Source organism: Micrasema longulum, unplaced genomic scaffold (assembly GCF_059751315.1).
Source record: "Micrasema longulum isolate JH-2025_06_02 unplaced genomic scaffold, ASM5975131v1 h1tg000573l, whole genome shotgun sequence".
Taxonomy (NCBI): Eukaryota; Metazoa; Arthropoda; class Insecta; order Trichoptera; family Brachycentridae; genus Micrasema; species Micrasema longulum.
In genome coordinates this window covers 339,305-366,311 of record NW_028277769.1, presented here as the reverse complement: position 1 = coordinate 366,311, position 27,007 = coordinate 339,305, and the positions used below count along the sequence as shown (strand labels likewise).

At 30.6% G+C, this 27,007-nt stretch overlaps 1 protein-coding gene across 1 annotated transcript in view; it reads left to right on the top strand.

The window, feature by feature from the left end:
* Positions 1-367: 367 nt before the first annotated feature.
* LOC148280511 (semaphorin-2A-like) overlaps positions 368-27,007 on the top strand; it is a gene marked incomplete at its 3' end in the record, with an annotated part of 365,649 nt that continues 339,009 nt past the window's right edge. Inside the window, exon 1 of the mRNA XM_088228263.1 lies at positions 368-902. The remainder of the gene's footprint in view (positions 903-27,007) is intronic.

The following is a 27,007-nucleotide window of genomic DNA, read 5'->3' as shown; positions in this document are numbered from 1 at the left end:
AAAACCCAATCACAAAATACGTTCTTACCTGCACACAATCCGATAATAATCAATCTATCCTTTTCCTCCTCATTGTTTCACGGACGCCGGCGGAGCACACCCGACACAACGTACAACATACATAACTGTCTCTCTCTTGTTCTCGACTTCCATAGGCGTGTTTCTATTTCCGTCTCCCTTCCGCGCATTATGGGGATAACGTGCTTCAGACCTGAAGATATACTTGACTTATACATGCGCGTTTTGTTTGTGTATTTACGTGCGTCCGTGCGCGTGTGTTCGTGTCGGGAATGCATACAGACACACAATACAGAGGCACGGAAGCGTGGTTCTTGTTCCATGCTCGAAACTCGAAACTTTATCCAGTCAATCCGGCCAGTCGCATTCCTGCCTCCGTCAGGGGTGGTTGTGCCGCTTTTTGCCGCGAATTGCCTCCGATGTTCGTTGGAGATTCGTAGTTCCGCCGCCGCGCCGCTTGAATTAAATATCTTGTTCCGAAGATTCTTTGTGAAAATTTGATTCCCAGTGTGATGGATGTTCGATTTACAAACGCCGGAACGTTCGTATTTTTAAAACGTTCCCCTGTGTTTTGAAATTGGAATAGAACAGATCTTTTTTCAAAATTCAATTCCATTTCTTGTTCGATTCTGCGGTTTGAAAAAAATGTATACTGTTTTTATGTAAACTGCAGTGGATAATTTTGTGTGGGAGATGTTTCGCGACATCTCTTGTTTTGCATATTGAGAACTTCGGTTTCATCTTGTTATTTATTGAATTTGTGTTGTGTTCATCCCAACAAATGAGATGAAAGTTGGACTTACGTAGCAAAGCACAACAAATTCCATCAAGGATTCTCCATTTGTTTTTTTTCATCCCAATTTGGACCTGGAGTCAATTTATGTGTAAGAATATTTCAAATGTCTTTCGATAACTCTTGACAGATTAGATATAATAATGATTCAATTCATAACAAACCATTTAAATAGGTATTTTCTTATTTACAAAACAACACAGGAAATGGAATATAATAAAAAAAGTAATTGGTACCTATATTACCGTTAAAAATTTTGTATTTTGATAATTTCTAAATTATGTCTATTAATTAATTAAAATTTCATAAAAATGCTTTGGATTATTTTAGTTAAAAATTTAAATAAGATTCTCATAAGTAGATATTTAATTTACAAAATTACCTACTGAAATTATTTTATAATTGTAATTTATTATCACATAAACAATGAATCATTATTGTCAGATTAAGCTTATTGTTGTCAGACGTTTGCTGTTTTCAAATAATAATATTTGTAATGACTTAATGTCTATTATTTATGTTATTTATGTCTAGGGAAGAATTGAAGAAATATGGATGTTCAAACATAGGCAAAATGGTGAATGTTACACAGTGTGTAAAGTGGCCACTTAAACCAGTCAATGACAGGTCATAAGCCCTGTAAATGCCTAGACTTCTATATTCCCTTATTTAAGGTATTCTCATCCCTGTTGTAACACGGAACACATAATTTCATCAAATAACTTTTGATGTATTTTATGATCGCAATATTTAAATTAACACTTTCAAAATATAAAAAAATCCTATGTTTTGAACGCAAAGGCTTAAAAACAATCAAGCGAAAAAATGGTTTCTTGAATGTCTAAAGGTATTTCATTATAATTCACAATAAAAATACAAACAAAAAAATGGCCTAATAAATAAACATTTATAATGTACGAATATCTAGAGGTATTTCAAAATTGCAATAAAAATACAAATAAAACAAAACAGAATGCCAGACCTCAATGATCCGTAGGTATATCTATAATAATATGTCCGTACCTCAAATAAAACACGGCAGTCTACTTTTTACGTTTAGAAGTTATATATGCAGAAATAATCTTAATAAGCTGTTTTATACGTGATTACAACACCAAAGTCCACTTTCGTCATAAAAAATGTTTTTTAAGTTGAAATAAAAACCTGAAGTCCACTTTGCTTAATTGCAAAAAACGTCATTAGTCCCTGATACGCTTTTACTAACTATCAATATAAAAATAATCATTGTTTTACATTGAAAGTTCTTCAAATAGTGAATTTATCTCATTTGGTTCAAAAGTTATAATGTTTTGGAAATAGCACAATCAGAAAATCTTATTTCTTGAACATTTTGTTTAATGTGACTGACTCCCGTGGTTTATCCTTTAAGATACAGATGTATGTGTATAGATATTTCTAAAATAAAAATACATATTTTAATTGTATTATGTTAATGAGAATCATTTTACTGTAAAATAAAAGCGTATTTTCATTGATTAAATCATATTAAACAAATACGCTTCACCAGAAATAATATTCTTTCTCAAATTCCATAAAAATACCTATCATTTTTTGAACAAGAAAAATATGGTTTTGTTTATTTAAACCGGGAAAATTATACATGATAGATCAACACATCAATGTTATATAGTACACTAACTTTACTGTCTTAAACAATAAGTATATTACATGGATAAGATTTTTAAATATATTATATTTAGATAGAATTAGTGTCAAAAACGTAGACTTTAAATAAATTAAATGACCTATTATTTTGTCATATATTTATAACTGTCATTATTTTCAAATCAAAATAAATAATATCCGTCTCCCAATATAATAAAATTACTTTTCTCACGTTTAAGTGTTATTTAAAAAGTAAACAAAAATAACCTCACAACAGTACTAGTTTTTTTTTATATTTGGATTGTGTTTTTAAAAAAATTATTATGGAAGAACTAGTTCGTTTATCTTAATTTTCAGTTACCTTCTTAGTATTTTTTTATTCTTAATCAACCGGTAACTATTTTTTTAAATACACATGTCAATTAAACTATTGGTTAAGTTTTGATTGTTTTATTGACCAATGAAAGCTTCGGAACTGCTTCTGAAGATGCATGCTTACACGAAAGCGGGTCCTGGAGATGCCTACTTAGGCAAAAGCATGTCCTGAAGATGCCTACTTAGGCGAAAGCGCTCGTTGGTCAAAAAAACGGGTACAACTTAACTGAGTAATTTTACTGATATTTTGATCGTTTTTTAGCTGTGGAGCTTAATCACAAAATGTATATACTAAAAGTATCAATATTAATTAAATACATAGTTACAAAGCTTTCAAACATTTGTCTGATTTAGTTCTTAGAGAAAAAATATTCTTTTAATAAATTCTCCTGTAACAATTGAAACGAATAAAATTTTAATTAATATTTTTAAATATCAGTGAATGCATATTTTTATTAATACTTTGTTTACTGACTTGAGATCATTATTATATTTTGGAAAAGCAGGACACGCTTTACTCGTAAATTAATCATTATTTGGGAATTGTAAAATTTATATTACACTTATATTACACTACCGAACACCAATATACGAGCATTATCTTCATTTACTTAAAGGTTATGAACCTTGTCTTATACAAAGTTTTAAATATATTGAGTTTTTCTACTGACATTTCTTGGTGGAACTGCATTTTAATTATAATAATATAAATACTTTATAGTTTTCTAGACACCAGTCTGACGATGTCGGTCACGACGAAACCCGGTCACTGGTAAAAAAATTATAAAAAAATTATAAATAAAAGTGGAATAAAACTATAAAGTATTTTTATTATTATAATTCAAAGTTTTAAGATTTACAAGACCTTGTGGATAATAACTGAAAATGTTTTTCGTACCTATTTTGCCGTGTTATGTTCGTGCTTCTTGCCGACGCTACGCGACGCGACGTTCCAGAAAATATTGCTTCATCAACTGGACTTGTCAAATATATTATGAAAGTCCATTGTTTTGCTGTGTAGGATTCGTATGTTTTGCAAACTTATTTTTTTCTTATTTGTACAAAATTATTTAGATTTGACGTAAACTCAATATCTCCCTGGCCTTATTTAGTCCACATCTATATAATGATTCAACGAAAATGGAAAATAACAAAATAATGTTTTTTTTATTTATTAAATAAATACCCGTTTGAAGGCTACTTAATATTACGTGTTATAAAATGACTCTGAAATGTGCGTTTTCTAGAGATTAAATATTAATAATTAATATTGATTTTTTCCGACTGTTATATTTGTAAATAAGTAGGTAGGTAAAAAATCCACGATGACTTGGTGTGATCTAGTTTGTAAAAAATATGCCAGAAAAAATAAAAAAGATAAAACACGTTCGTAAAAGTAATATGTATTTTTATGTAAGTAAACTAATATCGATACTAGTCTTCAATAGAAAAAAAGAAATTAAAAAAGAGTAAAAGAGGAAAGATTAAGGAAGAGAACAAAGTCAAAGTGTCGTTAGGCTCGATTTTCGTTCAGATTATTTGGTGAATTTGTATTTTTAATGTTTATTGTGATTTATTAACGGGCTTGTTTAGTCCATTTACATATGTTTAAAAATATACAACTAAAAAATAAAGCTGGAATAAAAGGAAAAAATAACGCCATCCAGACAAGATCTGGTCTATTTTAGTGATTGAATCTGGAAAAACTTACCCCAAAAACTTCCAGATCCCGTATCGAGTTTACAATACGAGAAAATGTTAAGTTGATATTTACAAGAAATTAAAAATTAGTCTATGCTTAAGTAAATTCTGACCGGACAAGACAGACCCACAAAACCTTCAAGAATTGCTTGATAAGATTTACTCCGTCGGTGAATGCTTTGGTTTAAATATTAATGGAAACAAAACTAAACTTATAGTTTTTAGCCGGGAAAGTCATAAAAATATAAATCTCCAACTTAAAGGTGTCAATATTGAGAGAGTGAAACCGTTCAGGTACTTAGGCCGTATCATCTTTGAAAATCTAGACCCCGACATTGAGATAAAATGCAGAATAGAAGCATCCCGAACAGGATTTAACCAAATAAAAAATCTTCTTTGTGACGATAACATAAACTTTAAGCTGATACAACGGATGATCAAATTTTCTAAATGGTCTGTCTAACTGTACGGTGCAGAGGGGTGAACTCTTAAAGTTACTTTTATAAACCGCCTTGAAGCATTTGAAATGTGGATCCACCGTAGAATGTTTAGAATATCTTGGACTGATATGATACTCAACAATGGAGTATTACGTAGAGCCAATACTAATAGAAAATATTCGCCACTGTTAAGCTCCGTAAGATTTTGGCCAAGTGTTGAGGGGTGATAAATATGCCATACTTCAGCTTATCATAAAGGAGAAGATTGAGGGACGTAGAGAGGTCGGAAGAAAACAGCTTTCCTGGCTTCGAAACATCCGAGCATGGACCAGGATTAGAACTGTGGAGGAGCTGTTTCGCACTGCTCAGGATAGGGAAGCTTTCTCCCAAGTGATCGTCAACGTCGGGAGGACCCGACATGACACATGAAGAAGAAGATGTAGTTAATTGTAAATGTTCCATCATTCAATTATATTTTTTTTAGAAAATAATAAAATAAAACGAATATATAAAATGCGACGGAATCAATTGATCTCATTTTAAATCATTAACTAATACTGACAATCATACATTATTGAATGGAAGGCACCGTCCTTTGGTTAAGGCCAGGTATACTTTCGTGCGTTCGCGCTTCATCACACCAGTTTCAAAACTTATTCCATATCGCTTTCAAAACAGACGCTGATATCAGATTACCAATGCGAGCATACTGCGAAGTGTATGAGAAAATAACAACGCCGATTCCCATGGCGAGAACACCTATACTTCTACCTACTGTTACTGCCTACCCTGTATCTGTGATTGTGTTGTATGCTTTCCATCGCATCGCATACTCACACCGATAAAGTGTTTATAAGCTAATCATACACTTGTACAAGGTTACTAATAATCTCAGGATTCTATTTTTTTTGCAAATGAAAAAAAAACCGATTAGAATTTTTTTCTTATCATCTTAATTCTATGTCCGCTCCCTAGTTGGAGCATATGGTGTCCATAAAGAGCCGCCAGGCATCTCTGTCAGCTGCCAGCTCATGAACCCCCCTACGTCAGGTTCGCGTCCCGTGGTTCTGATAACTGTCGACGAACAGTCACCAGCATACGTTTAGAACGTCAAGAACCTGATGCGTTGTTTAGTAGGCAAGCACAATTCAGGCTCCGATTGATGACAGTTGTCACCGGAGTTTTCTGTGCCCGTTCTCTTATTACTTCATTCCTTACAAAGTCAAACCAGTGCACACCCATGATTCATTTGAGACATATATTCTCAAAACTCAGTATTTTAAGATTATGTGATTTTCGCTGAATTAACATCCGATATTTAGACAGCCTTCGTTATGTTAAATGCGGTGACTGCTATTCCTAACCATACTCTCCGCTCTTTCTGAAAACTGTTATTTTTCGAAAGGCTCAGTTTTTTCGGAACCTGTAAAATCGCTTGTACATCATTGCTTTTGTACGAATAATAAGTCCCACATGCATAAGTAGTGTATTTAGTTTAATTATTTATTTCTTAAGTTACTTTATATTAAATCTTATGATATATAAATTAATTTATTCATTAAAAATTATACCTACTCGTTTAAATATAAATTAACTTATTAAGGCGCTTTTGCCCTGTGCCCGTGTCAAGCCATAATAATTAACAATAAAAAATACATAGTAAAATTAATTAGATTAAATTTTAATGACATGTGATGCACTAGAATAAAAATTCAGAAAAACAAGGTATAAATAACAAATAATAAAATTCCAAAGAAGACAATGTAAAATATATTCAGGTATAAATACTAAAATATTAATTATACAAATTTAGATTCATACATAATCAAATGTACATAATAATAGTATCATTGAAATTAATAGAAAAAAAATATGTACGTATATAAACACATAATTGAAATGAAAATTGATATATGGTTTCTAGAAACTCACTCTGAAATGAGATTAATAAAAAATATGACAAATAATAGTGAGTACTAAATTAAATAATACAAAAATACACAATGAAAAAAAAACATATTAAGATATATAAAAAGCAAATAAAAGCATGGGAGGAAAGCAGATTAGTCAGTTTTCGAAAATTGCTAATCTCAAATTTAAAAAAAATTGACAACCTCGTCCCTATCGATGTGCAGCAACCAATTGCAAACATTTTTCTTTAATACATTGACACTTGCGGAGTTCTTTATGGTTGCCGGAAGTTGATTAAAAAAATTAGGAGCCAGGAAGGTAAAGTTTCTTTGAGCTAGCTTTGGGTGAGTGGTAGGACCAAGGTAATTAATCCTTCCCGCTGATCGCTTCTGCATATTTTGCTGTGTCCTGACTTTATATACATATAATATTAAAATGTGTGCCGTTAAATATAATAGAATACTACACCACTCTGTCTATATACAGACCTCAATTTTTCTACATTCATACATCTTCTCACGCACGCACACCGATCCCGACTATTTATTAAAACATCCAAAAAAATATTTTTATTTTTTGTACTCCCAGGAGTTACAAAGAACTCATTTTGAAATGTCCGTTATCGGGTATTCGTTTGATTTGTTAATCTCGGTCTTTTTCGTTTTCTGCATCCATCGAAATTCGCATCATAAATCTTCACTGCCGTTCTATCACTGTCCATTCGCTGCAATGTCCAAGTCCAATCCAATGCAGCCCTTCATTTTTTATTTTGTCGATAACGTTTTTCAGCTTTAAATAATGCAAGGATCTTGATATGTAAATTGGTAATTTCTGTCAACATATTGATATCTGTACCTCAGAGGTAGACGGATGCAAATCCAAACATCAAATTTTTAACACTAGCCTAAAGAATCTACTTTCTGTAACTTATTTCTAATAATATAGAACATTAATTTGTATGTTCAGTATCTCAATTCATTGGTTCTTTCATAATAAGACTTACATTTCTTAAACATTAATGGACATGATTATAAACTTGATACGAGAATTGAAATGTCATTTCATCAAATTCTGGATTTGCATCCGTCTGCCTCTGAGGTACAGATATATCTTCCGTCCGCGGGAAAAAGGGCTAAAGTTGTAAAATAGTCAAAATGACTTAAGTACACAGTTAAGAAGGTGTTTTTTTTGCGCATTTTATGGTTTATTTATTTTATATTATTTTATTTTAATTTTATTAACATCAACGGCAAATCTGCCTTTTACAAACATTTATAATATTAACATATTTGGCTTAATATTTTTTTCCTTTTTTTAAAAAAAAAATGAATTTTAAAAACAAGATTTGTAAAAATAAAAAAAAATCAAACCAAAAACTATACAAGATTTATATTTAAAAAAAAAATATCATAAGTTATTGATACTAAAAGTCTTTAGTCATACTTTTTTCAGAAATTTTTTGATTTTGTTATCCAATAGGTATTCCTAAGTCATGTAATTTAGAAAATTTAGAAATTTAGCAAAATTTAGAAAACACAAAATATCAAGAAGAATTTTTTTGGTATGCAAAAAAAAATACTCAAAACAATTGAATCCTTATGATTTAGCACTTGTTTTCTTTATTTTTAGACACACTCAAAACTTTAATTGGCTCGTCTGAAAAATCGCCTTTTTGGACTTTAGCCCTTTTTCTCGCGCACGAAAGATATATGAAAAGTGGATCAAACCAAATAGGTAAAATGTATGTACTGTTTATGACATTTGGTCTATTGGTCTACAAAAATTAGTTAGGTTTTTTATGATTATTTTAGTTTATATAGTTTAGTATGTTAATGATAATTAGGTTAATTGGATTAAATACGTTTTTATATTATTATTATTATGTTAACTTTGTTCAATAACTAATTTAAGGCATGTTTCACATTTTGTAAAATGTTTCCCACGGCACGGGACACCCCAGTGAAGGAACATTATTCTGTATAAAAAAAATACTATCAATGTAAAAGTATAAATAAAAAATATATTAAATTAATTAAAATTTTCGTCGTCACTTTTCGTCATTTTCCGACACCCAGTATTATTATTTGAACATTGTTGCTAACATTAGAGAATCGTATATGAAATAATTATATTATGAGTAGGTAGCTAGAAGTCATTATAATATGCGCTCGCTTTAAATTCAAAGTCCTTGTTCGACAATAACATCCAATTATATGCATATTAAAGATAAAGTTTAAATAGAAAAAGTTTTTAGACACAACGCATTTTGACACCCGGGAATTCTGGTATCAAATAATAGCACTGAGGGAGTGTAACAATACAACACACATGTGCTTTGCAATGACGTATAATGAGAAGACTCGTTACAAGCCTGCAAAAGATGTCATTTAAATTTGTAGGTAGTTTTTCTCCTTAGATCTGTTTCTCAAGAACATATTTGCACCGTCAGTAAAACTCCAATCATCCAGATTATTGTCTGCCAGACGTTATCCGGATATGCAGACATCCAAATAGAGGGAGTTATCATTAAATGTTTTGAAATAAAACACAAAATTTACTCAAAATTTTTTTTTTTATTGTTTTTGAAATAATAGGACGTATTAAATCACTTTTTTTAATTCATCACTCATCACACTAAGAGGAATCGCTGAAATATTTTTTCTTTTTTTTTTGTTCATTAACGCCCAAGAGGCATTTACAAAAAACAAATACATGCTCACATACCTAAATATAAAACACAAAATATTCATAAAAAAGATGTGAAATTACTTAAGTTCGAACAATTAGAAAAAAAGTAATAAAAAGGTTGTATAAAGTAAAGAAAATAATAATAAATGTAAACAAGAATAAAAAGTAAGCATTTAAACAAAAAGGCAAAGGTATAATTTGATGAAAAAAATTCTGTCAAACAAACAAAATAAATAAATTGTTACGGTTAGCAAGAAAGGAAAATGTATGTTATTATTATTATAACATCTCTTTCATTTTTTTATTCCAAATAACTATCCGAATATTTGGCAACCCGGATGACTGGAGTTCGGATAAACGGAGTTCCACTGTATATCGTGATTCGCTATATTTTTTTGTCAAATTGTTTAGTTTGTTTTTTTATTTTATTTTATTTCTTGTTTGCCTGCTAAGGTTGAAGGCAATGCAATGTTTGAGATACAGCTACAGTGTCAATTTAACTATTCACTCAGTGTCCAGGCGGAAGAAGAATACAGTTATGTGTGCAAAAAAGCACCAGAACCCGCTAAATAAAGCTTGTTTTAAAATAATTTTTAACTTAATCTTTAACTGTCAATTGGGTCTAGATTTCTCTTATGCTCTTTTATGTTAATAGGGTAGAATCTAGCCACGAATCTAATCGTTCGTTTTCAAAACTGATAGTAATGTCAGAATTCAATTCGACATCAAAATTGACTTATTTCTCTTTCATATTTTCAATGAGCTTTTTAGAAAAAAAGTGCCAGCCTCAAAACGATTAAAAATTTAAATAAATCGTAATTAAATGAAAAAAGGCTCTGTTGAGAACTTTTCTTGTCACTTTTCATGCGTATTGAAGGGTACTAGACCCGTTGGTACAAACCGATGTACTTACATCAAAACTTGATGGTGGGAGGATCGGTAGTGTATCTTTGTAATCGCTCGAGAGAATTTATCTTCAACTATATATTTATCAGGTTGTGGTCCCGTGGCTAGTGTCTCGGACTCACGGACCAAAGGTCCATAGTTCGAATTCCACTCTACCCCAACTTGATTCCATTTTCTAATAGTGAGTTATTTACAACTCGTTGAGAATGGCCCTCAAAATTAAAATATTTGGGTAAATCATAAGAACGCAAATATTTCTTATTATAAAAAAAAAAAAAAAAAATACCGTCATGTTGAAGCGTCTTTGGCTTCCTATCATAATCACGGCCCAGTTATTAAAGTCGACATGAAGTATAGCATTAGAAGGTCGTTTTACACAGCATACTAATAAAAAAGAAAATGTAAAAATCCGCCTCCCAGAAGACGAAGTCAGAAAATTTTATTTTACAGAAATTTATCTAGCCTCTCGCCCAGAACTCTGGTTTATTTCACATACAGAACTGTAATACTCATCCATCAGGACACGGATACATGAATAAATTTTATTGTTTTTGGAGAAAATCTGATATTATATCTAGTAATGTTTTATTGCCGCTAAGGAACCCATTTACGAAACGTTTTTATGCGAATTTTCACATCACGCAAACATTGTGTCATGGAAGATGTCGTGATTGGCCTGTACCCATAAATTATGGAATATTATAGCCAAGTAAATCATGTGCCTTTGCAGTAAAAATTGGAATACGCACAGTAATATTTAATGTGAAAACTCAACTAAGCATCTCGGAGATTTTTTTTCTTTTTTTATTATTTGATTTTTGTTATTTTATATCCTTTATAATGTATTTTACAACTACTGACGTATGATAAATAAATACTATTGATGTTTTTTGTTGATATTTCTTGATAAAACTCCATAGTTAGATGCCTACTTAGGCGAAAGCGCTCGTTGGTCAAAATAATAAATAGTAAAACTAAACCAAGAAGTTTCATTGATGAGTTTATTTATAATTTTATCATAATCATTAATAAATACGTTATTCCTATACTAGCCACTTCTAAGAAATAACAAATAATGCGTTGGCAATTAAAAAATAAATAAATGTCAGGATGTCCTAAAAAGAGTAGGTACATGAAATGAAATATCTTGGAATAATACTAGTTAACAGCCATCTTAGATTGGATCAAATGCAATACATTTGTCTATTGTATTTCAATAGATACACGTTTGGCAATTCTACAGTATCTGAGCTTCTTAAAACAATATCAAGATTTGTTTTTCCACTCCTGGGGTGATATTCCAACGCTCTGGCGGCCGTAGACAAAACTTTTATCTTGCGTATTTTGTTTTTGTATGCCGCGAGAGCGGTTCAGAATAGCACCACCGGGGTGGTATTCTGAATCTTTTCTACTTTTCTAGTAGTTCATTTGGGGATTTTTATTTTTTTAATGTGACGACACTTTGCATCATATAATGACCACACTGATGATTAAACGTCAAATGATAAATATAACTATTTAAAAATGGAAAAAAAACCAAGACGGTTTGGTAAATTCAACCAAATTAAGTGTTTTGGGTAATGCTTAAGGTCGCAATAATGTTCGAAACAAAAATATTCATATATGGTTTCACGCGTCCGTATTTATTTCACGTTTAATCATCCGTGTGGCGTGTGCCCATAAATAAAGCAAAGTTTAGGTGTATGCAAAAAATAAAAATCCCCAAATTAATCTCTCTCTATGGAATAGAGGAGATTCAGAATACTGCCCCTGGGCCTCGATTATAATGGGGAGCTAAGGATGTCATACCTTCACCATGGCGGTATAGTGAAAAATAATTTTTCTGGACCGATTACGAAGATACACTACCGACCCCCCACCCTCAAGTTTTGGGTGGGTACATCGAAATGTAACAAGGGGAAGCGTACGTCACTGTACACATATCTACGCACTAAAGTGACATAGCTTAATCATGACGTTATAGTTGTAAATGAAGTATCCCGAGCGATTACGAGGATACACTACCGATCCCCCCCCCATCAAGTTTTAATGTAAGTGCATCGGTTTGTACCGACGAGTCTAGTACCCCTCGATACGCATATCTACGCGGGAAAAGTTACAAAATTCTTGTTCCACCAAGCAATTTTTCTTTTAATTACGATTTATTTGAATTTTTAATCGTTTTGAGGATGGCACTTTTTTCTTAAAAGCCTTTTAAAAATATGAGAGAGAAATAAGTAAATTTTGAAGTCGAATTGAATTCAAAACGAACGCTTAGATGCGTTGCTAGATTCTGCCCTATTAACATATAAGAGCAACTTGGCATAAAATGTTGCCACTATAAAAAAAATAGTTTTGTTAATTTTTTCCATTTGTTTTACTATCTTCCTAAATGTACGTATCGAGGCGTCAAAGGATTAATACAGTCGATACCGCCTTGGAAATTGTCAAAAGTCATGTAAAAATCATGTTCAAGAAACCATTTTTCGCTTGATTTGGGATTTATTGGTGTTTATCACAGAAGCCTATTTATATAATTATTAAATATAAATTAACACTATAAAAAAATTTAATGACGTAAGGAAAGCGGACTAAATTTTCGTGGTCATTAATTGGTTAGATTCGATCATATGACGTCGAGATGACAAGTCTGTAGAACATTCTAGATATATATAAATAGTACAGAAGTAAGGTGTACCGTCTCGATATGTACAGATGAAGATAGCGTTCATTATTGCGGCACTGTAATCCTCGCAAAATGCAGATTCGATAGTAGGTATACGTAGGGGCCGTCGAAGTGTGAGATTGTTTGACATCTTAATAATGGCATCAACTATTGATTTTGAAATGTTTCTGATACCGCGTTCACTTGGCATTAGGAACACCGCTTTGCATATCTTGACAATAAAATGTTTGATTGTTTTTAAATTCATAAAACAATAATTTATCAACCGTACGTTGCGCCCACACTTGATTTAAAGCCACTCACTCACTTCGGTATTGATGGTCCGGTGTGTGGGCAGTATTTGGAAAAACAACTGCCCTAGCAGTCGTGAATTGGTGTGGACTTCATATATTTTAATTGTATTGTAGCCTTAATCCTTTCAGCCCGGGTGTTTACACATTAATAAATACACAAAATTTAAGATGTATTTTCTTTCCATACCTGCCGAAATCAACTTTTAAAAGACTGTGGTTAAAAATCCGCTAGAAAAGGGTGCTGAAACGTCGTGTTACATTGTGCAAAAGACGAGATATTTTGAAATACAATAACCTTAGACCTCCGTTTATCCAAACTCCAGTCATCCGGAGTGCTAAATATCCAGATCGTTATCCGGAAATAAAAAATAAATGAGAAGTTTTTAATTTAAATTTAAATGTCCCATTAACTTTGCTGTGCATGTTTAAGTTAGTTTTTAATATGAATCCAAATCGCTGTATTATTTCAAAAGCAATGAAATCTGGAGAATTAGAGTTTTACTGTATTTAATAACAAAAAAATAACGCATACTATATTACTTACAATATTTTTAGATTCTTCAAAATTCTCGAACAAGCGAACTTAAAATCTTGTAATCAATATTAATTTTATAGAAGGGAATACAGAAATCTAGGCATTTACATGGCTCATAACCGTTTTCTGGTTTAAGTGTTGTTATATATAAACATTAACAACTTCTAAGGACGTTGAATCCAGTTCTTGTCCAAACAAATTTGGACGAACTAAAATATTATTGTAGTTAAAACTCAAAAAAATGTTTTCAGGCGTTGCCTAGTAGGTACGTGAAATAATTCAATAACATGAATTTCATCACAATAATAACGATTTCAGCTTTACCTTCACTAAAATGAATAGATAGAAGAATAAAAAAAAATACACATTTTCAAACAAAGGCAAAATAGTGAATTGTATTGTATTTATAATATATAATGTATACGAAACCGAAACAAAATGTTGTTTATATGACAGGTACCGTGGTGCAGTGGTTAAAATGGTTAACTGTGAAACTTACGTTTCTTGTATGATTCCCAACAGTTGCAAGAAAAAATCCGAGAATTTTTTTCTCTCTGTCGGTCTGGGTGTTGTGGTGTATTTTTCATAATTTCAATAAAATGGACAATCAATTATTAAATATTACAGTCAATTTGTCTGTCACCTTTAATATAATTTTCCCGGTTCTGACGGCGATAGGGTATGTTAGTTCATTAGCTTGTTAGTAAACTGGAAGAAACAAGTCCAATCGGGAGAACCAAAACCGTTACTACCCGTCCACCGGCCAAATAATTGAAACCTATTAATCACAAAAGTAAATCATAGTTCATAAATTCGCTCTATTATGTACGGAAAAACAGAGTGAAATTGCGTTCTATCCTCTCTGCCTATCCTTACGGGGAAACGGCGCGATGATTTGCTGTTGTTGTTGGCTACGGCCGTTATATAAATAAATAAGTAACTTCTTTCCAAATCCTCTCTTTTCCACCTGCTGACTAGCCTCTGAAATAGTAGTTTAACAGGTTATTCCTTTAAAAAATGTATGTATCCAAAGGTTTGAGTATGAAAGGGTTGAACGATCGAATGATCGGTCTATTTGTCAAGAAAGTAGGAGCGCGCCTTTTCTTTGACTCGTAAATAATAATATAAACTGATTAATCGATAGTTCTGGACGATATCTTTCTTTCGAATTCGTTATTAATAATATTGGGCTACCGACAGGAAGGCGTGAAGCGATTTAAAATATATCTACTGTCAGAATAATTAAGATGAAACGCGGACACGCAGATTTATCGACATCGATGTAAAAAACAGGTAGCATCGTCATCATCATTTTTCTATCCGCACCCAGTGATGCATAGATTTTTTTTTCTATTATAAACAAAATGAATAGTAAAAATAATTTTACCTCACTGGGCTTACTTTTGCCGAGGACACTTAACTTTAAAATCATTTTTACATGTGAGAATAATAAAAAAAAACTAAATATACAGAGATAATTAACAAAATATTCAGACAGTTTTGATCACTACCTTTATAAGTTTTTATTTCATATTTGTTCACCCATATTATTTATATTAAAACGTACAATAAAGAAACAAAAAAATAATATTAACTATACGTTTGTGGAGCCGTTTATTTAATATTGTTTTGGGCGAATGAGATAATCCATTTTACTTCTACCCAGCTTCACTGTACACTTTTTTATGGTCTTTTTGAGCATTTTCTCATTTCTAATTGCTGTCATAGACAGTGGAAGTAGGTTATAGATTTTAACTGAATAATACTGAAAATCTCTTTGTCTAAAAGTGGTATTAGTTTTTATTTGTTGAAGTTGTCTTTGTGTCGAGGATTTAGTGATTGTATTATTTATATGTGTTGTATTGTTGGGGTTATGTCTTTCATTTGAGTAAGAAGAGTATTTGAATATATAAGCGAGTATTGTTTTAGAGTATAATTGCTTTGGTGTCATAAGTTGTGATTTGTAGAATATTTCTTCAGTAGATGTAGATTGCAACAGTATTTGGATTATTTTCTGTTAAATGTTTAACTATCAATCACAACACTGCGGGGCGGAATTATCAGGCGCGTTTCGTCCATACATACTCCTACTGTGGATGTGGCGCATCTCTTGAATATTTGAAATTAATAATATGTATTTTACCATAAAAAAATATAAATATTAAAAAAAATATATATTTCCAAAAACCATAGCAGAAAATGATCGAGCGCACGCAATTTACAATAATTTAAAAAAATATTTTCAGCATACATACCTAAATACATATGCGTATTCCCTATATCAGGTACCTTGGCCTTGATAGTTTATAGTATCCGTTTGATACGCTGGAATCTGAATACTACTCTTCATTTTGAGTCCATTCTTATTACAAATGTTCGAATTTCCGCGCACGCGCATTAAAGTTCATAACGTTGTACTATTCTACGAGACTCGCAGAGATAAGAGCATCCAACTTGAGTGATGCAAATAAAAAACTACTTATAACGTTAAAAAAAAAATTGAAAAAGATTTACTGAAATTTAACAAAAAAATTTGAACATGTCGAGTTTTAGGTACTGTCAAAATTTTTACAGTTTCACAAGGCGTGCTTGCTTCTGTGCTCCGTAAAATTATATTTGATCAACTATTTATTATTAATATGTTAATGGAAAAATTACATATGATAATTTTAATAATATAATACATCAAGTGCACTTTATTAAAGTGATTCTATGCAATATTTATTTTAATTAGATATCTCCCAATATGTACTATCACACCCGCTAAATCTAAAAACAGGTTTTTTTGCAGCATCGCTACTGATAATATTCACCGCACGCGCCTGGGACTTATCTTTATTCGATTTCCTTTTTCAGGATTTTTATCTGATGTAACCATCAAGTTCAAAATACTCGTCCAAGATTCTGGTTCTATTTCACTCACAGAACTGTATTTTTTATCCACTTGGACGAAATGATGTAGCTTTTAACTGCTCACCATCACTTAATTTTTCATCATGTCATCATAGTTTCCTTATCAGCACCTGGTGGTGCATAGGACGCTCATTTGCAAGATATTTTATGTAATAATTTAATTGTGCAATTTACTTTTCTGGACATGTTTAGGCAAGTTTTTTATATGACTCCAATTCGCTGTATTATTTGAAAAACAAAAAAAATCGAGCATTCTTTAATCTGCATAATAATTGAAGTTTTGCTATATTTGAAAATAAAAATTTCACATGCATACATTTTACTTATTATTATTTTGAGTTTGTTGAAAATTCTCAAATAAAACAAGCCAAATTTTAGATAAAACCAGATTTTAAAAGAAATGTCCCTTGCCGGTGCTGCAGGGAATTGAACTTGATACCCAAGCACAGTAGGCATTAAATAGTCTAAATACCAAACATAATGCCATACTTTACCTTATTTGAGATTTCGTGTTTCATTTCTAGTAGAGTGGACATAAAATATTGATTTTAAAGTAGGTTTTAAAAAACAAAATTCCATTGTTTCTGTATCGGCACCTGAAGCGTAAGATTGATCACTTTACGTTTATGTAACAGATGATCTACGCTACATTTGTGCACTGCCCTATGCACTACTTGGTATGAACACGGAGATAACGCTGAAATATAAATAGATGATTAATCTTTATTTATAAATAATTCCCATGTACGTGTGATGTCACTGAACTCCTTCTAAACGGCTCAACCGATTTACGTGCGGTTTTCAGAGAAAAATAAACCTTGGCGCTGTGCGTGTTTGTAGATATTAAAATCTTCAATCTCATGTGTAAAAAAGAAGTAAAGAGCATAAATGTTTTATTCATCGATCTACCAGGGTTACGCTCGAGGAGAATAAATTTACAAAAAATGGAAAGATGTTGTTTTTTTGTGTATAAAAAAGTTTGTTTTTGAATGTTTACAAACAGCATTTGTTTTTGTGGATCTCAATCAGTTTCTTTCCTTAAATTCTTTATAATTTCTACCCATATATTTGTTTTTACTGGACTTTTGGTAATACTAGAATAATATTAAATTTAACAAATTTAAAAAAATCGTTTTCCTACATAAGTACACCTTTGTTGGTGAAAAAACCGGAGTTTAACGTTTGCAAAAAGAATGCCGTATTTGAAAAAATATTTATTTTTTGTTATGGAATTTAATTATAAACAAGTACCTAGGTACCTATTTATCAATAAAAAGTTTTTTTCCAAGGCAAGCCAATGTTCGGGCAGGACAACGTCTGTCGGGTCAGCTAGTATAAAATAAATTAAGTTTCACAAATACTGCCTTAACGATTTAAAAACATTTTATTTTGATCAGGGACGTACTTTAGCTAATAACAATGATGAATTTCATAACGTTAAGCCCTCAAAACAATGGCCAGTAATGTTGGTTCTCATTACAAATTTTAATCGTAAGATCACAGGTCAAGGGACTTTGTTATTACCGTCAAACGTAACCCTAAACCCTAAACCCTAACATTGACCATACCATTTCCAATTCAAACCTGTTTACTTCCTTTTAAGTCTGTTTTGACTACGACAACTAAACTCGATACAGAAGTTGATAAGACTTAGTGCTAGTAGTACAGAAAATAATTTCTTACAGTTAAAATTAGATAATTTTTACGCTCCCGTAAACATTATTTAACTCTTTCATTTTCTTGGAATGCAATATTTATTAACAAAATTCAAAGCGGCTTGTTTATTTTAAACTACTGATATCCCTTAAGGCGTCTTTAGTTTTCTGTGCTTCTCTTGGTAGTCGGCATTACTTACAAAAGTTTGTATTTTTGTTAGTTTTTTTGCTTTTCAAGCAATTCCCGTCGTCCTTCTAAATTATATTTCAAGAAAGTTTTAAATCAAATTACGTAAATTAAATTGAATAAATATAGATTGTAGATATTTTATTAAATTCGTCGATATATTGCCAGTTTTAAATGCAGTATTCATAATACATTAGCGTTAAATAATTTATAATCCCTGAAAGATAGTAAAAAAGGTTAATAACTTTTTCAACATTGGTTTCCAATAATTATGTTTTTGTCAACATTTATAGAAAGGGTGTCATAAAAAAAGTTAGACCATTAAATTGGTTGCACGAGGAAAATTTTAAGCATAAATGAGTACAAAATAATAATAAAAAAATAAAAATCGGGCAGTTTTGTAGTGGATGAAATAATTCAATTAGATAAATTCCACCTTTATTCACAAAAATATCAGCTTTTTAGCTTCACGAAGATCAATAAAAGGAAGATTCAAATAAATATGAATGTTCATGCATAGGCAGAATGGTTAATGTTACTACACAGTGTGTTAAGTGGCCAATTTAATCAGCCAATCTTTTTTACTCTCTTTTTTTGTGTAATGTAAACAAAAATTTTCAGTTTTCTGTTTACCATATTGACGTGCAAAATACTCGTATATGGAATTTTTAAAATAAATTGCTTCTGATTCTAAACTTAATATTTGCGGTGATATACTCGTACGTCTGAGTTCACTAATTAATTATTCGTCCCAACTTAACACAGGACTTTTGGTTCTATGGAGTTGGGATATATGTCTAAATAAATGTATAATGAACTGTTTATAAATAAATGACAAGTTATAAGCTTTCTAAATGTCTATGCCATTTTTTAACATTTTAAATAGTCATGTATTAACTAAACTTTTTTTGTTAAAACTGGCAAAGAAACCAAAAAATATTTTGCCTTATTTTTAAACAGATTAATTTGTTTTGCAAATAAAAAACGAAGCGATTTTTATTTTCTAGACAAAGAAAAACATTACTCTGGGTAGGTAGTAAAAAGCTGTTGAATATTTTAACTGGTCTTTCCAATGTACGGGTATGTTTGGTTTGACCATTTTAAAATGGTGGTCTTTTTCTTGTAAGTAGCTGTTTTTATGGCTTTAGCTCAGACTTTCCCACAGAAAATTTCACGGGCTGTTCACAAATTAATGGTGGCAGACGAAGCGAAACTACGAAAAAGCAATCGGAATTATTTATCTACTGTAAGTAGTCCAAATTTAAAATAAACATTTACAGAAACGTTTTTGTATATTTACAAGAAAGCCCTTGAAATGTATCTGTAAACATTTAAAGCACTTTCAAAATATTGAAACAATCGTAATTTTATTTTGTTTTATTGTAAGATCACAGCTAGAGTATGCATCTGCAGTTTGGAGTCCCGCTTATTACTGCAAGTCATATGATCTTTAACGATTACAAAGAAAGTTTATAAGATATATACAATTTAAATTAGGTATACCTGTGTCAAAAATAAATTATAAATCCCTGATGACTGATTTAAATTTACCATTGCTGTCAAGCAGGAGGACAATAAATTACCACTTGTTTACTTATAAATTATTAAATAATAAAATAGAGTGCCCCGAACTGTTAACTTTAATAAGCTTTCGTATTCCACATAGACCAACAAGACTCAATTTTTTATTTTACAGTCATCATCATGGTACTAATTATTCATTGAATTCACCAATTATTCGCATGCAGCGACTTGCAAATCAATACAGTGCTGATTTAAATTTATTTTATTCCACGCCGCTGATGATCAAGTCCTGTGTTTTTAAAAATAATTAACAATTAAAAACTCAAATAATAATTCGTTTTTCACTTTTGTTTTAACTCTTTATTCTTGGGTGTATATTTTTTTTTTAAATTTATAATTGTTTAATATTAATATTTATATAAACCATGAAGTAAACTTTTTAACTTTCCTTTCAAAAAACTTTTTTTTTCATTTTTTTTCTCTTTTTTTTCTTCTCATCCTCTTTTTGAAAACTGCTATTTTCTCTTATTTACCGTTCTTTTATATAGGTAAATATTTATATTTGTTACAGATGTAATCTTTATTTTTTTATATAAAAATACTGTTAACCATTGTATACTTTTCTCGATGTTTTTGTTCTTTTTTTAATATTATGCTTTTTTTCACTATTTTATTTTAATTATGTAAAAGGTTCATGGAACCCTTTATAAATAAATAAAATGAACAAACGTTTTTTCCCTTTTTTTATTAATTGTAATTTTTTCTTTGTATTTTACAATTGGTATCCATTAGTTATAAACACAAAAAAAGTATTACATAAACACGAAAAAAAAACCCACAAGGGCGTGGCCTGTGTGTGGGTATACATTTTATTTTAAATTCAAATAAAGGATACTGGATGAATACGATAGATATAAAAAACATAAAAAATAAGTGTTTATATTAGAACACATTTTTTTTGGAAATAAAAATAAGAAAATTAATAATAAAAGTACATGCTATTCATTAAAAAAAGAAGCTATTCAAATCTGCTTTTTTCTCCATAATTTCATTCAAAATTTAAATCGAAACAAATTCAAGTAATTAATCTCTATCATAAAACTACCATATGTGTAAGTAGCTACTATTGAAAATACTTTGTAGTTACAGGGCGTTTGAATGATTAATTAGCTCATGTTTATGTAATAATTTTCAATTGTTATTTTTGCTATTATTTAATAGTCTACATGCTTCCACTTTCCATTATGTTGTATCCCAACTGAACACAGCGTTCTTGGTCTCATTTAGTTTGGTTAACGTTATTATAATACTTTTGTAATGTTCATGTATTTATATGAATAAATTAAATAAATTAATAAATATCAATGTGTTAGTGCCTTTCGGTAAACCAAGAATACACACAAATTTTGCTTACATAAGCACGCACATTTGAATGATTCATATGAGTACTTTTTGTGACTCACAACAGCAAAGTTTATTATTAATTTTAATGGACTGTACCTACTCGTATTAATTTACAGTCATTATGCATCATTTTCCGATCCGCAGCTAGTGGTGTATAGGGCACAGCTTTGGTGCTATAACTGCAGTCTACGTGTTGCAATCTTTTTTGTTTCATGAAAGGTAAGGTGACCAGTCTTACGTTTCGGATACCTGTTAAAGAACAATTCTAGATTGCAGTGTAAAACCACATTTACCATAATTATGATTATTGTGTGCCTCGTGGTCAAATGATAAGCTCGTTTGCCTACTACTCTCTTGGTGTTGGGTTTGATTCTCGATTTTTAAATCTAGAATATTAAAAAAAAAATGGACTGGTATCTAAAGTGTATGCAAATTCATCTTACCTTTAAGTAACAAAGTGATAAATACACGTCTAAGTGAAATCAAAATCAATATTCAAAAAGTCACTTTATAACGTGCCTTTCAGATATTATATTTAAGAAATGGCGCCGTATAAGTCCATAATAATAATGATATGAACGTTATAGACAAATACGATGATTTCATTTTCTATTAAAAGGCTTTTAGAAACATGCCAGTACTAACATTATCTAAAAAGCATTTATCTTTAGTCATGCGGTATATTATTAAAGTTTTTACCTGTTTTAGATTTACGCAAATATTCCTAGGTAAATAATCTGGCTTGATTATTATTTGCGGAAAATACGAAATCCGTATAAAGAGCATCGTACTATCTAAAATACTTTAAAGCAAAGCTTTTAGCTAAAGCTCATCCATTTCTAGGAATCCTAGTAATGTGTTCGCTTTTTATAATTTCATATCATTTATAATACGGTTAACAATATTCGATTAACTCAATAATTGTTTTGCTAATAATCATCATATTTTCCGTATTTAAATTTAAATTAGATTTATTAAAAAAAAAAAAAAACTTAAGATTATTTTTTAATGGTGTCAGGAGTTATGATAACGTATTTTGAATACACTATACAAATAAAGCTACATTAAGTAACATTTTTATTTATTTATTAATTTTACAAAAACACAGTCAACAATGGTTAAAATACATAATAAAGATGAGGTTGAAAGACAGACCAGCGAAGTTTCTAAATAAAAATCATATATATTAAATTACCCTTATTCTTAATTACCGGTACCAGTATGAAGGTAACAAAAACTTGAGTGAGATATTGTTAGAAATTGAATATTATATCCAGAATTATCTTCTTAAAAAAAAAGGTTTCAACTAAAATATTTTAATAACAATTTTTTTTTTAAAGTATTACGGAAGGCATAATTTGACGTAGAAATAAAAGAAAACGTCACAAAAATTGATGGGACTTAAAATACTTGTTTCAACAACAAAAAAATTAGATTTTGCTTCCCCTATCTTCATTTCCGATACATAATCTTTAAATCATTTTAAGATTTTTTAGTTTAATACCTAGTTTTTATATGAGAATCGTGGCCTCAAAGTTAACTCTAAATTTAAAATGGCGAAATGGTATATTTTAATTATATACAATTTTTATGTATATTTTTTAATAGAAATACATCTAAAACTATTTTTTATTATTGCGCGATTTTTAAAAAACATTTGTTTTAAAATGGCAAAATCGTGTTTTACCGGACTACAGCCTTAAAGCGGGAGTTTATATTTTTTTATTAATATTATGAAAAACTTATGTAGCCCCATTTTAATTAAATTATATGGGCACTGAACGAAATGATTTTATTAATTTTGAAACTTTTTAGTAAAACAATTTATTAAATTATTTCAAAAAGAGGTAAATTAATTAAGTTATTTTTCTGAAATATAATTTTACTTCTACAGTTTCGCACTTCTGTTGGGAGAGCATTCCATGTCATAGGGCTAGCGGCCGCAAATCCGCGTTCAACGAATGTAATGCGCGAGTTGCGTTATGTTTATTATTTTTTGCTTTTGCCACAGATATGGCTGATCTAAGTGTTATACGTCTGTCACCTACAATGTCATCTACAATGCGTGGTTCTTTTAGATATTCTAGAGCAGAGTTTTCCAGGGACTTATAAGCATGTATAAGGTGTTGTGGAAAACGTAGCCAGTGTAATTCTCGAAGTAGTGTAGTACTGCCTCTATACACTTTTAAGAGAATGATGATGACAAATAAATCTATAATGGTGGTAATACATTTATAGTTTATAGTAGTCACAATCAAATTTTTATTTTATTTATAACAATTTAAATGTTCCATCAAGAATAATGTCGATATAAGATATCAATTTATTAAATATGTATTACGTATGCCAATGTTTGTCTGCTTTGGTTGGAACTCTGTCCAACTGAAATACGGTATGATATTCAGACAAGATAAATGTTATTTAAATTTTCCTTACCAAGCAGCAAGCGTACTGCAGTATTAAGAAACTCGTTTTAAAATGTTCCCGTAATCTACTTCTTGAAATGTAAAGCTCTTCGATGAAAATACTCCTACCTCACTGACAAAAATACAGTAAATTTGACTTCAAATTATTAATAAATCAAATATATTAAAACAATTGAAATGCGTGTATAATTATTTAATTTCAGAGCGAAAATACGGCGTTCATTTGTCAAACGATTTACTAGCAATACAAACAATACATATACGCTAACATTCGAGACTAGAAAATTCACAAGTTAACAAAGTAAAATTACAAGAAAATAATAATATTATTTGTGATATTACCTTGATAAATTCAAAACGCTGGGCCGACCGGTTTCAGAACATGAAAGAAACTTTTAAATCTTACCAGAATACAAATACAGATGGTACCCCTTTCTAACATGTGTTCAGCGTCTAGACTAGGTACAGATTAAAGGAAAAATATTTTTTTGTAAAAATAAGTTATGTATTGAATTTCAGTAAGTTCAGATCATTTCAGTGCTGAAAATCAGTAAATAATACAATCTGTTCTATTTGAAAAACAATGAAAAAGGTATCTAATACAACCAAGTAATATTAAATTATAAGCAAACATATTAGACATTGTCTATCCTCACTAGGTATAGTAAATGCGCGTTTTGAGGTAGGCAGCATTTACTTATATTTATAAAATGAAGAAAGAAAAGTGGCACGGTTGCTCGGATTACAAAGGGGTAATTATTCTTATTTTGAAATAGAGCAATCTCTTAATCTGTCTTCATTGGAGAGACGTAGAACTGAGATGGACCTTATATGCATTTTCAAAATACTTAATGCTTTAAGTGATGTCCCATCTCTGTTGCAATCAATTTCTTTTCATGTTCCCAACCGTGTCACCAGAAGTCAAAATCTGCTATTTATAAAATCTTCTAAGAGCAACTTTGGTTTTTATCCCCCATTGTCCAGAATGCGTAGATTAGTCAATTCAAAGATCTTCCGGCTTTTCGTAGATCTCTTCGCGACTAAACAGTGTGGGATGAAGTTGGATTGGCATGGTTTAGCTCAAAGTTTTTGGTCTTTCGTTTTTTTTAATATATTGTATACTATTATTGTTTTGCCCTTGTTTGTCTTTGCTAAATAGTTTTATGTTCTTTTTGTTCAGTTTCTTGCATTTATGTTTCTTCATGTAACTGTTGTAATTGGCTTAAGCCGTATATATATAATAAATAAATAAATAAATAATGCACCACATTAGTCTTAGTAATGTCAAGATATGATTTAAATATAAAAATCGTTTAAAAATGAAAAAATATTAAAAATAAGAAAATCTTACAAAAATGATGGAACTTTAAATAAATTCAAACTGGCTAAGTGTATGAGACTGAAGAAATATGTTTAGAAAAACTCCAAATCGGTATAAACCGATTGAAATTATACATAAATTTAATGAAATAACATTTTTTTTAATACGACACACTGACAAAAAAATATTAAATCAAGTTATAAGGGACTGACTTATTTGTTTTTATTGTTTTTTTTTTTAATGATTATAATATCGCTATTTTAGTGAGAATAACCTTAAAGGCGCGGTACAATAAATGTCCGGATACGTCTTGCAGCGACGCGCATATATGCGGTTGGGATCTCATTGCCCGTTTCCAATTTTACTGTTAGTTTTAATAACAGATGGATTTATAACACGTCTTGGAGCTACAGAGCGCATGGACTAGAATCCTAACACTCATGTACAAATTTAATTTTTGTATGGATTGTCTTGATTTAATATGGTTATCAGCTGTCACCAAATCAAATATTTAAATAACAGACATGTTCTGAAACCGCTCGGCATATTTGATTTATTTGAGTGAATTTACAGAAATCAGTACGTAATAAAATTATTTTACATGGAACATCACTAATATAGTGCTTTAATTGTTTTTTATCAAACATTTGCTATGTCAGTCCTCGAATTCAATGTGCGATGTGTAGTGGGCACGCAAATTGTTGTTTTCTAGTTGTCTTCGACGAAATCTCCTTCATGTAATTTTCCGGAAATTTTTGATCTAACACTAAGCTGCATTAAATCAAGTTTATCCGATACTTTTAAGCGCAGGTAAACTTTCCTTAAACATCTCACCCCTCGAAAGAACATTAATTTGAAATTTAATATTTAGGCATTCATTATCCTAAGGCACAATATCAACCCCGGAAAACAACCCCACACTATTCCTCAGCATTATAATGACCCTGGGCGTCCAAGGGAGCTAGCACGACATTGCAAATTTTTGGACGAAAATAACTTGTAGGCAGTCGAATACGAAAGAAAATGTTGGATTGAACGAAGCACTTCAGTCCTACAGGAAATTAGAGATGAAAAATATTTTCTTACGCGCGGTAAAAATAAGATCATAAATTAAACGGCAAAATTTCTTGAAAATGTACAAAAAATATATTTTTCAAAAACGAGCTACTTTGAACGACGTCACTTGTTCATATAAATCAGCCAATGAAAAGAGATTTGTGGAAGATTTTCGATTTACTTACCGTCAACGGACCAATCGGCAGAGCTGACCGAGAACAAGCTGAATAGGACTTGAATTTCAGAAATATAAAACTAGAGATCGCATTAACAAGCGAAAATACAACCGTGGTGATCCCGACGTGATATATCAATAGCATTCATTTCATCTAGTAATAAACAATGCTCTCCTGTGTTTTTCACTAATTCTGGTAAAATTAACTAATTATAAGATTTAATTAATTATCTGCCAACTTTTTTTTGAAATTTTTATTAAGTTGGCTACTTTTAGATCTTCTTATAACTTTGAGCGTTTATTTTCCGGCAAGTTCTCGTTTAACCACAAGGGAAAATGAGTTATTTTAGGGGACTCAAAAAAAATCGAAATAA